This window comes from Stegostoma tigrinum, chromosome 9 (genome assembly GCF_030684315.1).
Source record: "Stegostoma tigrinum isolate sSteTig4 chromosome 9, sSteTig4.hap1, whole genome shotgun sequence".
Lineage (NCBI taxonomy): Eukaryota > Metazoa > Chordata > Chondrichthyes > Orectolobiformes > Stegostomatidae > Stegostoma > Stegostoma tigrinum.
The window spans coordinates 599,843-617,577 of NC_081362.1; the positions used below are offsets into that span (position 1 = coordinate 599,843).

General features: G+C 44.3%; 1 protein-coding gene across 2 annotated transcripts in view; it reads right to left on the bottom strand.

Moving 5' to 3' along the window:
- LOC125454807 (utrophin) overlaps nt 1-4,639 on the bottom strand; it is a 572,019-nt gene extending 567,380 nt beyond the window's left edge. The window contains exon 1 of one of the 2 annotated variants that reach the window (XM_059648282.1): nt 4,530-4,639. The gene's annotated coding sequence lies outside the window, so the exon portion shown is untranslated. The remainder of the gene's footprint in view (nt 1-4,529) is intronic. The other variant, XM_059648280.1, reaches the window with a different exon arrangement.
- Nucleotides 4,640-17,735: the final 13,096 nt, after the last annotated feature.

The following is a 17,735-nucleotide window of genomic DNA, read 5'->3' on the forward strand; positions in this document are numbered from 1 at the left end:
GTGGAACACTACCATGGCACCTCAAGAGTCCATCTTGTAACAAAAACAGGAAATTTCTGGAAAAGCTCAGCAGGTCTGTTAGCATCGGTGGAAAAAGAAACAGAGAAACAGCCTAGATTGTAGCTGGAAAAAGTTTGGTATATATGAAGATTGAGGGGTGGGGAAAGAGGGGAGGAATAAATGATAGATGGAGATGAAGCCCAGACAGAGACCAAACAACAGTTGGGTTGACAAAGGAATGCGTAAAAGGTCAGCCTAGGAGAATGAATAGCTGTTAATAGGGACCATTAGTGGTTTTTGGTAGCAGCCCAGGTGACAACAAGGCCTGATGTGTAGAAATTGGGGAAAGAACATGAGAGAAAATGCTCAAGTCCAAAAATTGTTGAACTCAACATTGTGTTCAGAAGGCTGCAGGATTCCTAAGAAGAAAGTGAGGTGCTGTTCTTGCAGGTTGCGCTGAGCTTCGCTGCAGCACTGTAACAATCCGAAGACAAAGATGTTGGCCAGCAAACAAGGTGTCATGTTGAAATGGAAGGGAACTGGAAGCTCACATCACTTCTACCAACAGAACGTAGATGTTTTGCAAAGTGGTCGCCCAGTCTCTGTTTCATCTCCCCAATGAAGAGACACTGTCGACTTAACTTTAAGTTCAGCAATTTTAGGGCTTGAGCACTTTCTCCCACATCGTTACCCCAACCGTCACAAACCAGGCCTTGTCATCACACGGGCTGCTACCACAAATAACCCATTGTCAACCACTAATAGCCCCCACGAACAAATATTCATGCTTCCAAGCTGACCTTTACACATTTCTTTGTTTGTTTGCTCTCACTGAGCATCATCTCCATCAGTTATTTTCTCTTCACCTCCTATCCAACACCCCATTACCAGCATATATAGCAACCTTTACACAGCTACAGCCAGTTCTGAAAGAGTCTGTGGGCCCCAAAATGTTAACAGTTTCTCTCTCCACAGATGCTGCCAGAGCCTTTGAGTTTTCCAGAAATTTCACCAGATTCCAGATTGTTGGGAATCCCTCCTGAGTCTGCTTTATAACAGGCTTTTCTTAAGTAATTCAGAAGAGATCTAACACACAACTGAATGGCTTTCCCAACACTAAATCAGTGACTTTTTTTGGTTTTTAATTATTAATCACTACATAGCCAATTAGCAACTCAAATGCAAAGCCCATTACGGGGAATGCACACCATCAAAAAGTAAAGGTAGGTCATTGCCTGTTACCATACTCAATGAGCTCCAAAGGGAGACTAATTAATGATTTCCCATGGGTCTTAACTGCACTTGTTTTTTTCCTTTCTCCTGTTGTTTGGTTCTGTTGGGTTGGGTTTTCTCCTCAGTGCTGCTCCTGGGTCTGTCACTATGTGTCATTGTGATACTCTGTCTTGAAAGTGGCTGGGTATCCTAGGTGAGGATCTAGAGAGATTGTTAAATCTAGGCATTTAGTTAGATTATCTTCTAACTAAATATTCTACTATTTACACAATTAAGCATCGCATATGGCTGCACACATAATCACATCTCTCCAGAGTTTGCTGTCATTGGATTGAAATATTACTACTGGTAGTTCAGTTACAGAGACTGGATACAGTAGTTGGAAATAAACTTTCAATTATGAAGGATCAAGAAAATGGAACCACAGTTTCAAGATAAACACAATGACGCAGAAAGCAAACATCCATTCATCTTCCATATTCGTTTTTCCAAGACGGGGCGGCACCTGTTAATGCTGCACTGTGACAATGTCTGGTATGCTCATTGTTTCCAAGGCAGGTGAATGATTTAGCGCCAGCTGGTTCATAGAGGACACAATAGAATTGCAAGCTGTTGCAGTGTCTTTGGCAGATTGATCAGCTCTACCATTCCCCTTTATGACACCTGTATCATCCAGTACGTGGGCAATACACTTGATTATGGCCAATTGCTTGGGTAGGAGGATGGCTTTGAGAAGGTTCTGGACATATTGTGAGTTCTGAATGGGTGATCCTGAGGAGGTGAGGAACCCTCGTTGGGATCAAAGCTGGCCAAAATCATTGGCCACACCAAAGGCATATCAGGAGTCAGTATATATATTAGCCAATTTCCTGGTGGCTAAGATACAGGCTCGTGTTAAGGCAAAAAGTTCTGCTTTCTGGGCAGATACAGGAGGATTGAAAGAGGCTGATTCTAAGGTGGTCATGTGGTCCACAATAGCATAGCTTGACAGGGGAACTCCTAAAGGTGATATTGAAGAGCTACCATCCACGAAGAACATTAGATCTGGCGTTGGTAATGGGGCATCTGAAAGGTCTGGTCAAGGGGAAGTTAGGAAATGATTCAAGATAAACATAGAACAATAGAGCACAGTACAGGACCTTCGGCCCACAATATTGTGCCAAACCTTTACCCTAATCTTAAGGTCTATCTAACCTCCACCCCTACCTTTAACTATTATCCATATGCCTGGCTAATAACGGCTTAAATGTGCCGAATTAGGCCAACTTCACTACTTTCCCCAGCAATGCATTCCATGCCCCTACCACTCTCTGAGTACAGAACCTACCTCTGACATTGCCCCCACTATCTACCGCCACTCTCTTTAAAGCTATGCCCCCTCGTAATAACTACCTCCACCCTCGGAAAAAGTCTCTGGCTGTCCACTCTATCTATACCTCTGATCATTCTGTACACCTCTATCAAGTCACCTCTCATCCTTTGTCATTCTAAAGAGAAAAGCCCTGGCTCTCTCAATCTTTCCTCGTAAGACCTTCCCTCCATTCCAGGCAACATCCTGGTAGATCTCCCCTGCACCTTTTCTAACGCTACCACATCTTTCCTGTAATGAGACGACCAGAACTGGACACAATACTCCAGATGGGGCCAAACCAGGCTTTTGTATAGCTGTGGCATAACTCCACGGCGCTTGAACTCGATCCCTCCATTAAATGAAAGCTAACACACCATACGCCTTCTTAACAACTCTATCCACCTGGGCGGCAGCTTTCAAGGAACTGTAAGAACATGAACCCCAAGATCCCTCTGCTCTGCCAGACTGCCAAGAATCTTTCCGTTAACCCATTCTGCTTTCAAGTTTGCCCTTCCAAAATGAATCACTTCACACTTTTCAGGGTTAAACTCCAACTACCACTTGTCAGCCCAGCTCTGCATCCTATCATGTCCCTTTGTAACCTAGAACAGCCCTCCGCACTGTCTACAACGTGACCCACCTTCGTATCATAAACTGGTAATGGAAGAAATGGCAACATATGGGAAAATTCTGTATGCAGTGAATTCTGAAGGATCACTGGACCTGAAACGCTAACGCTGATTTCTCTCCACAGATGCTGTCAGACCTGCTGAGTCTCTCCAACAATTTGTGTTTTTGTTTCAGATTTCCAGCATCTACAGTTTTTTGTTTTACTTTATGCAGAAAGTTATTAGGGTTTGGAATGTGGGGCCTGAGAAAGGCCGCCTGCTCTCATCTGTTTATCACTAGTCAGATTCAACAAGGTGAAGACAAGGATGATCTAAGCTCTACCATCTTCTGGAATTAAACATCATCCTCACAAGTACTACTCCTCAGCTGAGGTACCAAATGATAACTGCATTCCAGATTTGAGATCAGAGATTATGGGAACTGCAGATGCTGGAGAATCCAAGATAACAAAGTGTGGGGCTGGATGAACACAAGAGGCCAAGCAGCATCTCAGGAGCACAAAAGCAGATGTTTCGGGCCTAGACCCTTCATCAGAGAGCTGTTTGTTATCTTGCATTCCAGATTTGTCTGCCAGAAGGGAAACAGCCCACTGAGGTCATCAGTCAAATGATGATTGTTTTACAACTCTGAGAACAGCTTAAAATGGCAATCACACAACTCCGACAAAACAGAACAAAATCATGCACTTTTGAAAGCATTATCATTTCCATCTACTCTCACGTCATATGCACAGAATTGTGGCTGATGACCACAACCACAATGCTATAAGTCTACTGTTACCATCCATGTTACTAACAAAAGGCACAAAATGCTGATCATAATACGTCCATCAAGAACAAGATGACAATGTCCAGCTTTCTGTTGCTGATCAGGAATTTGCATTGAAAATGTAACTTTTTTTTCTCTTTCTAACAGAAACCTGTAGATCATTTAAACATTCTCTATTCATATTTCAGATTCCCAGCACTATTCAGACCTTTATATTGACACTGATTCACAGTGAACCAAAGCCTTGTATCAGTGTCCACAATCCTCAATGTCTCACACAAAACATCACCATCCCTGGGCAACACAGACACGCATCTAGCACCCACCCACCGACCGACCGACACCTACTAAGCACCCACGAAGCAACCTCTGACCTCCCCTAGACACCCAGTGACCGCCCCCCCCGCCAGCCGCCAGCCACGAGCCACTGATCACCCCCGCGACGGCCACTGCCCCCTCGCCCACCACCCAGTGACCCCCTCCCGCCCACCTAATGACCCCCAGCTCCCGTGTTGATATTTTGCGGTCCGATCGCTGCCGGTCTTACTCTGATTGCGGCCGCGGTCGGGTGTGACCAGGCTCCGCTCTGTCTCTCGGTCCGGCCCTTCCCGCGGTTTCCGCTTCTGGAAAATCCTGCGTCTTCCCCGGGGCCGCGGCTCCAACATGGCGCCCGGAGCACGTGACTGCTCCTGTCAATCACACCAGCTCCAGCCAGTGAGGTCATCCGAGGGTCATCCCAACGGTCAGCACATAGTCAACCCTCAACCTATGGTCAATACAACGGTTAACCCAGGTCAATCTACAATCCAGGGACAACCCAAAGTCAATGTAAGGTCAGTCTGCAAACAACAGTCAACACAGGGTCAACCCAAGATCAACTCCACAACCTAGATTCATCCCAAAGTCAATCCAAGGTCAATGCTCTGGTCAACCCACACCTCAGGATCACACCAGGATTAATCCAGGGTCAACACGAGGGTCAAGTCACAACCCAGGTTCAGCTGGCAATCCACGGTCAACCTGCAATCCAGGGGTCAACCCACAACCTAAGGATCATTCTGCAATCCAAGAGTAATCCTGTATACCTGGAGTTATCCTGGAGTCGCTATGCAATCTTCCCTCTTCTTATGTGAAAACTACGTTGGTTGCAGATTTCATTCTAAGTCATGACTGAAAAACACAACATAAATAATCGGATCCAGTATCAATGGGAAAACAATATCATATCATAAAAATTGGGGTAGCACGTTTTAATCTTTTTGTTATGCACTATGTTCACTGCGACAGCTTTAGAAGGTTTCAGGAAGGTATGGTTGGTCAGATGGGCAGCACAGTGGCAGATGGTATTTGATCCTGAAAAGTGTAAGGTTATGCATTTTGGCAGAAGAAACAAGATGAGGGAGTATTTAATGAATGGCAGGATACTGGGTAGCTCAGAGGAACAGAAGGATCTTGGGGTAATTATTTACAGATCCACAAAGTTGGCAAAGCGCATATATAGAATATTTAAGAAGGCATATGGGACACTTGTTTTCATCAATCGTGGCATACAGTGTAAGAGTAAGGAGATAATGGTGGAGTCCCAGCATCAACTTTACTGCTGTGTTCCTCCAGCTCCACACTATATTGAAATAATGATGAGATGTACAGAGTGTTGGTTAGGCCATAGTTGGAGTACCGTGTGCAGTTCTGGTCACAGCACTACAGGAAAGATGTGATAGCACTAGTGGGGGGTATGGAGGAAATTCACTAGGATGTTGCCTGGGATGGAGAAATTGAGCTATAACGTGAGACTAGATAGGCTTGGATTGTTTTCTTTAGAGCAGAGAAAACTGAGGGGGGGACATGATTGAGGTATACAAGATTATGAGAGGTACAAACAGGATGAGTATAGAGCAGCTGTTCCCCTTGGTTAAGGGGCCAATCACAAAGGGGCATAATTTTAAGTAAAGGGCCAAGAGATTCAGAGGAGATTCGAGAAAAAACTTTTCACTCAGATGGTAGTGAGAATCTGGAATGAAAACCTCACAACGTTTAAAAGAAATGTGGACCAGCACTTGAAGTATCATAACATTCAAGGATATGTGACAAGTGCAGGAAATTGGAACTTGCGTGTCTTTACTGGTAGTTATTGTCAGTGCTGACTCAATGGGTCAAAGGGCCTTTTCTGCACTGTATGACTGTATGACTCTATGTTAACCTTAAATATCAAAATATATTAGCTCCCACTCAACATAACATTCAAATGTAAAGAATCATGCAGTTATGAAGATCAAAGCATTTGCTGAACAAATAAAACAAAATCCAAAAAGGAAACACACAAATCAATTCCAAAAGCATAAAAAACAGAAGGTTGACATTTTAAGTATGACACTGATGATTAAATCACTTATCTCAACATATTCTAACTCATCTATAAATTGTAAACCTGCCATTTGTCTTTATAACTGTTGCCTGACCTAGTGTACTTATCCAATTAACATTGCTTTTGTTTTACCGGCACTTATAACAACAGCAATTTGCATTTATATAAAATGCCTAACTTATAGGAAAAAAAATTCAATTTCAATTTTGGCTCAACTTCTTAATGTTCCACCTCCACCTACTCCCAAGGGTGTCACATCTGAGTCAGAAGGCTATGAGTTCAAATACCACTCCTCATTTTTTGCATGTAGCCTGGGCTGACAGTAATCTATGGGGACACTGCACTGCCAAATATGTGGTCTTCTGAGTGAATCATCACAGCTATGCCCAGTCTGTTTGTTCAGATTTCTCTGTCCTGACATTCCTTATTGAAAACAGATTTTACTGGTTGTTTATCTTATTTGCAATTGATAGGAGCTCACAAAATGTAAATTGGCTGCTATGGTTCTTACACAAATTATACATTAAATATACTTCATTGCTTGTGAAAAGCAATTTGGGACAACCCAAGGACTTGGAAGTTTTTAAATAAGAGTACATTCCTTCTTTTTATCAAAAGGAATAAGTTATTGGCAAAATTCACACAAAATCCTGTAATTCCTTCCCCAATGGCACTGTGGGTCTGCCTACAGCACATGGACTGCAGTCGTTCAAGGACGCAGCTCACCATCACCTTCTCAAAGGCAATTAGGGAATAGGCAAGAAATGCTAGGACAGCCAGATCTTGTGGATAAATTTTTAAGATCCCTCCATGTTCTTGACTTGAGATGTCAGCTGTGGCTCAGTTGCAAAACACACTTCCCTCTGAGATAATGGGAACTGCAGATGCTGGAGAATCCAAGATAACAAAGTGTGAAGCTGGATGATCACAGCAGGCCAAGCAGCATCTTGGGAGCACAAAAGCTGACGTTTCGGGCCTAGACCCATCCCCTCTGATGAAGGTTCTAGGCCCGAAACATCAGCTTTTGTGCTCCTAAGATGCTGCTTGGCATGCTGTGTTCATCCAGCTCTACACTTTGTTATCTTACACTTCCCTCTGAGTCAGTCAGATGGCTGTTCAGTCCTACTCAAATATGGAAGCTGCCACTTCAATGCAGCACCAAAGGAATGAAATGCTGTCTTTTGAATGAGACATTAAACCACAGATCCATATCTTCTCTCAGGTGGGCATTAAATATCCGACAGCACAATTGGTATTGCAAGTTCAGTGCACCAAATTCAGAATATTTCCTAGTAACAAAGAGTTTGGCACTCCCCCGAGGTCTCTATTGTTAAATGTGTAATATGTCACCATGACTCTAAAAACAGAAAGATCATACTATTGGATCCTTGGTATATTGTCTCCCTCCATTTCCTTAAGTTACAGCAGGACAAATACCAATTAAATCCTGCTGACAATCATTATCCAATAACTCTGCCCTTAAAATTTGTATTCATAGAACCCAAAACAATGCATACTGTAGAATTGTGAGAAAATGGAATGCAGTGCACTGGAGAATATAGCTACAAAGTCAGTTGGGACATCTGAATAGGAAATGACTGCTTACTTAGGACATAAAGGTCTTTAAGGATATAGAAAAACTGATGGGAAGTGGGATTTTAAAAGAAGAACTGGCATAGATAACGAAAATAGAAGGCACCATAAGCTGAATATTTCTCTTTGCCTTTGAGGAAGAAGACATTGTGAATCCCCATTCCCCAATCTCATTAACAACATTACGGAATGGTTTGGAACTTAGAAGGTTCTAGAGGCAGGGTCATCAAATATTTTGAGGGCAGAGGTTCTTGGTAGACAAGGGAATCAGAGTTTATCAGGATAAATGGAAATGTTGAATTCAGCACACATGTAGGTCAAGCATGAAGACAGAAATTGAAAGGTTCTTGATTAGTAAAGAGACCAAGGGTTGAGGAGAAGGCAGTAAAATGAGGTTGAGAAACATCATCTATGAGTGAATTGTGGAGCAGACTTGCTGGGCTGAATGGCCTAATTTTGCTCCCTTATCTTATCATTTTATGGTTTTATTAAATGGCTGAGCAGGCTTAAAGGGCTGGATGGTCTATTTCTGCTCCAAGTTTACTTTAAAAGTAACATTAAGATCCTGACAATCAATTTTCATATTCAATGTAAAATACTATATTGCACACAGCTCTTAAATTCTCTATTGATATTATCATCAAGTTAAGATGAATTCGTCAACCAGAATCCTACACTTGATTATTTGCACATGAATTGAGCTTCCTGAAGGGGCATTGTTTTCAGAGTTTGGCAATACCTGTCTCCACTTCACTACAAACACATATATTGTTGTAAACACTTGTGACATTACTAAGAATAACTCCTCTGAGGTTTTGGCTGTCTTCCCTTCCCAAACAATATGAAACCCTTGCCAAGAACTTTTTTCATGAAAACAATGTTCCTTTAGTTTTATCGCACTTAAGTGGACAGGGAATTGCATAAATATGCTTTATTTTCACACACATATGCTTCAGCTCCCAAGGCTGGAACTTTTTAGACTACAATCCTATTGTTCTTCACAACAGAAGTCCAACATTTCCTTCCCCTGTTTTCCTGTTGCTGTAGATATGAATCATTGTAGCAGAGATGGTGATGAGTCACATTGGACCAGCAATAGATTTTTGATCCATGTTGAGTACACTAATTTTTAAAATTTTCAATAGAGTTTGTGTGAAGATCAGAAGTTAAAAGGTAATAACAGCAAAATAGCCATTATAGATCAACAAATGGAGAGTAATATCTGTAATTATCATGCAGAAATCTTAGTGTAAATGTGAAAGGGGGAAGTCACAGGACCATAAAATATAGCACAGCCAATTAGCACACAGCAAGATCCCAAGTTAACCTTGATTAGATGAATGACAAGGTAATTTGAATATCACTAAAGGGAAGAATGTTGGTCTTGTTCTATGAAGAGTGCCATGGAATTTTTGTACATCACTTAAGGTAATACAGAGATAATGGGAACTGCAGATCCTGGAGAATCCAAGACAACAAAATGTGAGGCTGGATGAACACAGCAGGCCAAGCAGCATCTCAGGAGCACAAAAGCTGACGTTTCGGGCCTAGACCCTTCATCAGAGAGGGGGATGGGATGAGGGATCTGGAATAAATAGGGAGAGAGGGGGAGGCGGACCGAAGATGGAGAGAAAAGAAGATAGGTGGAGAGAGTATAGGTGGGGAGGTAGGGAGGGGATAAGTCAGTCCAGGGAAGACGGACAGGTCAAGGAGGTAGGATGAGGTTAGTAGGTAGATGGGGGTGCGGCTTGGGATGGGAGGAAGGGATGGGTGAGAGGAAGAACAGGTTAGGGAGGCAGAGACAGGTTGGACTGGTTTTGGGATGCAGTGGGTGGAGGGGAAGAGCTGGGCTGGTTGTGTGGTGCAATGTGGGGAGGGGACGAACTGGGCTGGTTTAGGGATGCAGTTGGGGAAGGGGAGATTTTGAAACTGGTGAAGTCCACATTGATACCATTAGGCTGCAGGGTTCCCAGGCGGAATATGAGTTGCTGTTCCTGCAACCTTTGGGTGGCATCATTGTGGCACTGCAGGAGGCCCATGATGGACATGTCATCTAAAGAATAGGAGGGGGAGTGGAAATGGTTTGCGACTGGGAGGTGCAGTAGTTTGTTGCGAACTGAGCGGAGGTGTTCTGCAAAGCGGTCTCCAAGCCTCTGCTTGGTTTCCCCAATGTAGAGGAAGCCACACCGGGTACAGTGGATGCAGTATACCACATTGGCAGATGTGCAGGTGAACCTCTGCTTAATGTGAAATGTCACCTTGGGGCCTGGGATGGGGGTGAGGGGGGAGGTGTGGGGGCAAGTGTAGCATTTCCTGCGGTTGCAGGGGAAGGTGCCAGGTGTGGTGGGGTTGGAGGGCAGTGTGGAGCGAACAAGGGAGTCACGGAGAGAGTGGTCTCTCCGGAAAGCAGACAGGGGTGGGGATGGAAAAATGTCTTGGGTGGTGGGGTCGGATTGTAGATGGCGGAAGTGTCGGAGGATGATGCGTTGTATCCGGAGGTTGGTGGGGTGGTGTGTGAGAACGAGGGGGATCCTCTTTGGGCGGTTGTGGCAGGGGCGGGGTGTGAGAGACGTGTTGCGGGAAATACGGGAGACGCGGTCGAGGGCGTTCTCGATCACTGTGGGGGGAAAGTTGCGGTCCTGGAAGAACTTGGACATCTGGGATGTGCGGGAGTGGAATGTCTTATCGTGGGAGCAGATGCGGCAGAGGCGGAGGAATTGGGAATAGGGGATGGAATTTTTGCAGGAGGGTGGGTGGGAGGAGGTGTAATACAGTGGGTTCAGGTTAACATTTCAAACAAGGGTCAATCACATGACATGAAACACAGTTCCATAAATCAGGCTGACTGTATAATTGACCAGGTCATCGTCACAAGTCAAGTAAAATTTCTGAGGTAAGCTGCCAACAAAAAACTAAACTATTTACGAGTATATTTTTGTCGCTTAAATCAATTCCAGTCTCAAGGTGATTCCTTGAAGTGTGGTCCCACTGTGGCTAAGCGCTTAGGAAAGACTAATGTTTGAACTTGCTTTATTTCTTTATTTTCTACTTAAAACTAAGAAGGTCTGCAATGTGTAACATTTAACCTCATTTTGTACATTTTACTCTACAGTATAATTATTGCAATATTTAAATTTTAACTTTGTTCTTTCTTTCTTCCTTGTTCTTAAAATTCTGTACCAGAGTACTCATACCTAGAATAGTGCCTTGTGTGGCAACATTACAGATTTTTCACTGTATTCCTGTACTTTTGCATTTAAGTACACATGACAATAAAATCAAATCAAATCCAATCAACTGCAAGTTGTTTATTCACATTGTCATTTACAAGATGGAAACTATAGAAAATCATTTCTAAATCAACACCTTTTTATCACAAGAATTATCCATTGCTAAACAGAACACTGACACGTGAAGTAAAATCAAAAAGTGTTGGATGTGTCGTCAACATCTCATATTAAAAAGGTATGTCCTTTCAGTTTGAGACTCTCCAGCTGTTCGAATGTTGGACCCTATCCTGAAATGTTATGCAAAATTTCACCTTTTCCAATATCGATTACTTCTAGTAATTTTTGACTTTACTTTAGATTTCTTTCTCCATTCAACTGGTCATAGGCTTCTGTCCTGGAGCAGATAGTATTGTCACCCAAGCTGCAAACCCCTTGGAAATATTCTGGTTAATGCTTCAAAGTATTCACCTCCAAATAAAAACATGTTTTTTAATGAAGCATAATTTCATTGAAAAAGTTCTTCAATGCTTCAGGGAACTTGTTGAGTGAGTAGCTAAATCTTAAAGGCCAAGTGTTAACTGGTTGACCATTGCCTGGGTAATTAATCATGCCATTTTTAGACTCAGAGGGGGAAAACCTGAGGTATTGTTTTCTTGTTGTTACTCTATAGGCTCCTAACGTCCAATCAAGTTGTAAGCTGTTTATCAACCATGCACTTTAGGAATGGGTGTTTGCACAAGATATGAGAGGGAACCTGGCACCACTGAACAATTTTGTAATTAGTCACTATTATACCAATAGGGTCATATGTCCTTGCTATTAAGTCTGATGGATTCCTTGCAGGAAACCTGTGCCCCACAAGTAGAAATAAATTACTAGCACCTTTCCTGAGAAGGCATGAGTCAAGTTTGAGTCTTTAATTAGTTCTAATACCTTGTCTGTCCTCTTACCCTCCACAAATAGGGGAAGCAAACATATACAGACGCTTAACCATCAACAGTGTGTGGCAGGACATATCTGATGAAGGGTCTAGGCCCGAAATGTCAGCTTTTGTGCTCCTCTGATGCTGCTTGGCCTGCTGTGTTCATCCAGCTCCACACTTTTATTATCTGGATTAAACATAGCCCTGTATTTATACATCACACATATTTGTGGAAATAAGGAAATAGAAAATGTCAAGAAAGAAAGATCTGGCTTTATTAGCCCCTTTCACAACCTCAAGGTATCTCAAAGCATTTCAGAGTTAACGAGATAATTTTTAAATGTGAAGAAACATTCACCCTGCATCCATTATATCTGTCATTGTGTTGATTCCTCATAAATTCATTCAATTACCACCCTAATGCCCCATTGAGCCACCTATCCTCTATTAGTGCCCTCATTCACTCGCCTGTTGTCTACAACCCACTTTGACTCATCTTTCCTCCATAACTCCCTCATAGAGTAACCTCTTCTCCATATCTCCCACTGCCCTTCACTAATTCAGCTCCACTTTGAACATTCACTGTGAGATTGGTGTGAAGGATTATGGCTGTAAGGTGAAAAATTGACTTTAGTCTAATCAAATGTTCATCTTTGATGACAAATGCTAGTGGTAGGGCATCCTAGAATAGATCCACCGCCAAACACTGTCCCCACCCCCACCCCTGTTCAGGAGGTGTGTAGACAGATAGTGAAAGGGCAGAGATAATAAGAACTGCCGATGCTGGAGTCTGAGACAACACAGCGTGGAGCAGGAGGAACACAGTAGGCCAGGCAGCATCAGAGAAGCAGGAAAGCTGATGTTTCAGGTCACGTCCCCATTTCCTGAAGAATGGTCCTAACCCGAAACGTCAGCTTTCCTGCTTAGTAAAAGGACAGGGCTGGCTGGATGATTAATAATATGTAGTAGACATGACACTTTCTGAGTTCAAATCCTACGCTGATAGCTGGATTGCTATCATCCACCAGTAGGGCTGAGTGGTAGGGGATTGGACTTAACATCCAATGGATGTACATCTGCATGAGTTCGACCCCCACTGTTGGTAACTGAACTCCACCCTTGTAGAATGTATAGGACCAGAGTAATCTCAAAGTAAGGGTTCCCATTCAAGATCGAACTGAGCAGTAAGTTATTCTCTCAGAGGGTACTGAATCTGTGGGATTCTTTGCCGTATAGGCTAAATCATTAAGGATTTTCATGGGTGGGATAAATCCTTAATCAGTCAGAGAATCAAGGATCACAGAAAAAAAAACAGGGAAGTGAAATTGAGGAATATCTGATCAGAAATGATCTCATTACTTCTAATGAACTTATGGAAAAGAAGCCAGAGTGAAATTGTAATGAAAAATGCTGTTTATTTAGCAGATATAAAATAAAGTACGACAGATGCTAAAGTCTCTAATTTGTTCAGTGTCTATTTATACTGTTGTCAAGTGAATGCTTTGATTAAATTGGAAACCTGTAACCAATTCTCAAAGATCCACTGTTTTAAATGTAATAACAGACTGCTCTCAGCAAGCTTTATAATATACCAAACAGCCCCAGGGTGTGACTTATTGTTGGCTTCATTTGTTAGAGTATGCCAATGTTTCCAAGCAGGCAGTCAATCCCAGCTCAGCATCTTGACTGCAAATTTATGATAATACCCGTGAATTCAGTCTGTTCCTAATCCTCTTCTGGAGCAGTAAACTGTCCTCACAGGAGACTATCCTATCTCTGGAGAAAACCAGCTCCAAATCAGATTTGTGATAACAAAGTGTGAAGCTGGATGAACACAGCAGGCCAAGCAGCATCTCAGGAGCACAAAAGCTGACGTTTCGGGCCTAGACCCTTCATCAGAGAGGGGGATGGGGAGAGGGTTCTGAAATAAATAGGGAGCGAGGGGGAGGTGGATCGAAGGTGGTTAGAGGAGAAGATAGGTGCAGAGGAGAGTATGGGTGGGGAGGTAGGGAGTGGATAGGTCAGTCCAGGGAGGACAGACAGGTCAAGGAGGTGGGATGAGGCTGGTAGGTGGGAAATGGAGGTGTGGCTTGAGGTGGGTGGAGTGGATAGGTGAGAGGAAGAACAGGTTAGGAGGCAGGGACGAGCTGGGCTGGTTTTGGGATGCAGTGGGGGGAGGGGACGAGATGGGCTGGTTTTGGGATGCAGTGGGGGAAGGGGAGATTTTTTAGCTGGTGAAGTCCACATTGATACCATTGGGCTGCAGGGTTCCCAGGCGGAATATGAGTTGCTGCAACCTTCGGGTGGCATCATTATGGCACTGCAGGAGGCCCAGGGTGGACGTGTCGACTAAGGGATAGGAGGGGGAGTTGAAATGGTTCGAGACTGGGAGGTGCAGTTGTTTATTGCGAACCGAGCGGAGGTGTTCTGCATAGCGGTCCCCAAGCCTCCGCTTGGTTTCCCCAATGTAGAGGAAGCCACAACGGGTACAGTGGATGCAGCATACCACATTGGCAGACGTGCAGGTGAACATCTACTTGATATGGAAAGTCATCTTGGGGTCTGGGATGGGGGTGTGGGATGTGGTGTGGGGGCTAGTGTAGCACTTCCTGTGGTTGCAGGAGAAGGTGCTGGGTGTGGTGGAGTTGGAGGGCAGTGTGGAGCAGACAAGGGAGTCACAGAGAGACTGGTCTCTCCAGAAGGCAGACATAGGTGGGGATGGAAAAATGTCTTGGGTGGTGAGGTCAGATTGTAGATGGCGGAAGTGTCGGAGGGTGATGCGTTGTATCCGGAGGTTGGTGGGGTGGTATGTGAGGACTAGGGTGATTCTCTTTGGGCAGTTATTGCAGGGGCGGGGTGTGAGGGATATGTTACGGGAAATGCGGGAGACATGGTCAAGGGCGTTCTCGACCACTGCAGGGGGGAAGTTGTGGTCCTTGAAGAACGCGGACATCCAGGATGTGTGGGAATGGAATGCCTCAATCCTGGGAGCAGATGTGGCGGAGACGAAGGAATTGGGAATAGGGGATGGAATTTTTGCAGGAGGGTGTGTGGGAGGAGGTGTATTCTAGGTAGCTGTGGGAGTCAGTGGGCTTGAAATGGACATCAGTTACAAGCTGGTTGCCTGAGATGGAGACTGAGAGGTCCAGTAAGGTGAGGGATGTGCTGGAGATGGCCCAGGTGAATTTGAGGTTGGGGTGGAAGGTGTTGGTGAAGTGGATGAACTGTTCGAGCTCCTCTGGGGAGCAAGTGGCGGCGCCGATACAGTCATCAATGTAACGGAGGAAGAGGTGGGGCTTGGGGCCTGTGTAGGTGTGGAAGAGGGACTGTTCCACGTAGCCTACAAAGAGGCAGGCATAGCTGGGGCCCCTGCGAGGACCCATGGCCAGCCCATTTGTCTGTAGGAAGTGGGAGGAATCGAAAGAGAAGTTGTTGAGGGTGAGGACGAGTTTCGCTAGGCGGATGAGGGTGGGGGTGGAGGGAGACTGGTTGTCCTGTGGGACAGGAAGCGGAGGGGCTTGAGGCCATCTGCATGAGGAATGGTGTATAGGGACTGGACATCCATGGTGAAAATGAGGTGTTGGGGACCGGGGTATTGAAAGTTCTGAAGGAGGTGGAGGGCGTGGGTGGTGTCACGGACGTAGGTGGAGAGTTCCTTGCCCAGTTTTAGCACTGACCATGTGACAAAGAACAAGAGGATTAATGTATTGACACTAAGCTAATCTCACTATCATGCCTAGCTGCCCTTGAGAAGGTGGTGGTGAGCTGCCTTTTTGAACCACTGCAGCCCACGTGCAGCAGGTTGACCCACAATGCCCTGAGGGAGGGAGTTCCAAGATACTGACCCAATGACATTGAAGGAACGGTGATATATTTCCAAGTCAAGATCGTAACTGGCTTGGAGGAAAACTTGCAGGTGGTGGTGCTCCCAGGCATTGCTACTATTGTCTTTCCAGGTAGCAGTAGTGGGTTTGGAAGATGCTATCTGAGAATCTTTGAGGTGAATTTCCGCAGTGCAACTTGTAGATAGTACACACTGCTGCTACTGAACATCAGTGACTGAATAGGGTGAATCCTTGTGAATGTGGCACTAATCAAATGGGCTACTTTGTCCTGGATGGTGTCAAGCTTCTGAGGGCTTTTGGGGCTGTATTCATACAGACAAGTTGGGAGAATTCCATCACACTCCTGACTTGCGACTTGTAAATGGAGTGTAGATTTTGCAGTGTCAGGAAGTGAGCTATTCACTGCAGAATTCCTAGCCTCTTAACAACTTTTGTAGCCACTGTATGTACATGGCTGGTGCAGTTCAGCCTCTTGTCAGTAATAGCCCCTAAAATATTGATATGGAGGCGGGGAAATTCAGTGATGGTAGTGACATTAACCATAAAAGGGTGCTTGTTTAATTCTTTCATGTTGGATATGGTCATTGCCGAAATGTTGAGGCCTACAGGTTACTTCTCACTTTTCATCACATGCTTGGATGTTATAAATCAAAGCAAAATAATGCAGATGCTGGAAATCTGAAACAAACACAGACAATAGAGAAACTCAGCAGGTCTGGTAGCTGCCAGCAGCAAAGAGAAACAGAGCTACCATTTTGAATCCAGTATGACTATTCATCAGAATAACTTGTTTCTAGTCTACTTTCAAGTAGAAGGAAGAGGAAAATAAAAGCAAGGGCCAATGTTATATTGAAATGTATCTGGGGAGCTCAGTTCTGTGATTTGCATATCCTGTGCGAAGTAGGAAATCCTGGGTGGTCTTGCTGGTCTGGATGATCATGGGAATAGGAGATGTCTCTGAGTGGCAGTAGGGGCACAACACTGCATTCATGAGGCTGAGTGATTTGTGGATAGTATGTTTCAGGATGTAGTCACCCCACAGCTTAAGGAAGTGCTGACAGAGAGGAAATGGCTGAGTGCCAAACAAAGGAAGGGGACAGGCAAGTGGTGAGGGAATCCCCCAAGTGTCCCTCACTCACAAACAGACTTCTGGCCTTGAAAAATTCTGGGAATGATTGTTTCTTTATGGACGCCAGGCACACTAAAGGCCACAGCACTGTGGAATGTCCAGCTGCTTGAGGGTCGAAGGAAAAGTATGGAAGGGCAACAGTGGTCAGGAATTCAGTAGTGAGAGGCTTTTGGAGCCAGAGGCATGACTCTGGGAAGATATGTTGCCTCCTAGATGCCAGGATCACAAAATGGCTACAGGGTTTTATGAAGGGGTAGGATGAACTGATGTAACAGGCTTCAAGTGAGGGATGTGCTGTTAAAGTGAATATGGTAATTTGCTGTTGGGTCTGTTGTACACATTAGTCATAGAGGGCTGACGATGAACAGGTGAAAACTGAGTTCAGCAGCAGAGCTACTGAGCAAAATTTGTTCCAGAGATGTCATGCCCCTTGACCATGATTGCATTTTGTACTATTGGAGCAAGTGGTAAATACAGTCACAGGAGTCATAGAGATGTCCAGCATGGAAATAAACCCTTCAGTTCAACTTGCTCCTGCCAACCAGATATTCTACATTATTCTATTCCCATTTGCCAGCATTTGGCCCATATCAATTCCTCCTCATATCTCCATCCAGAATCCTTTTAGTTTTGTAATTGTACCAGCCTCCATCATTTCCTCTGGCAGTT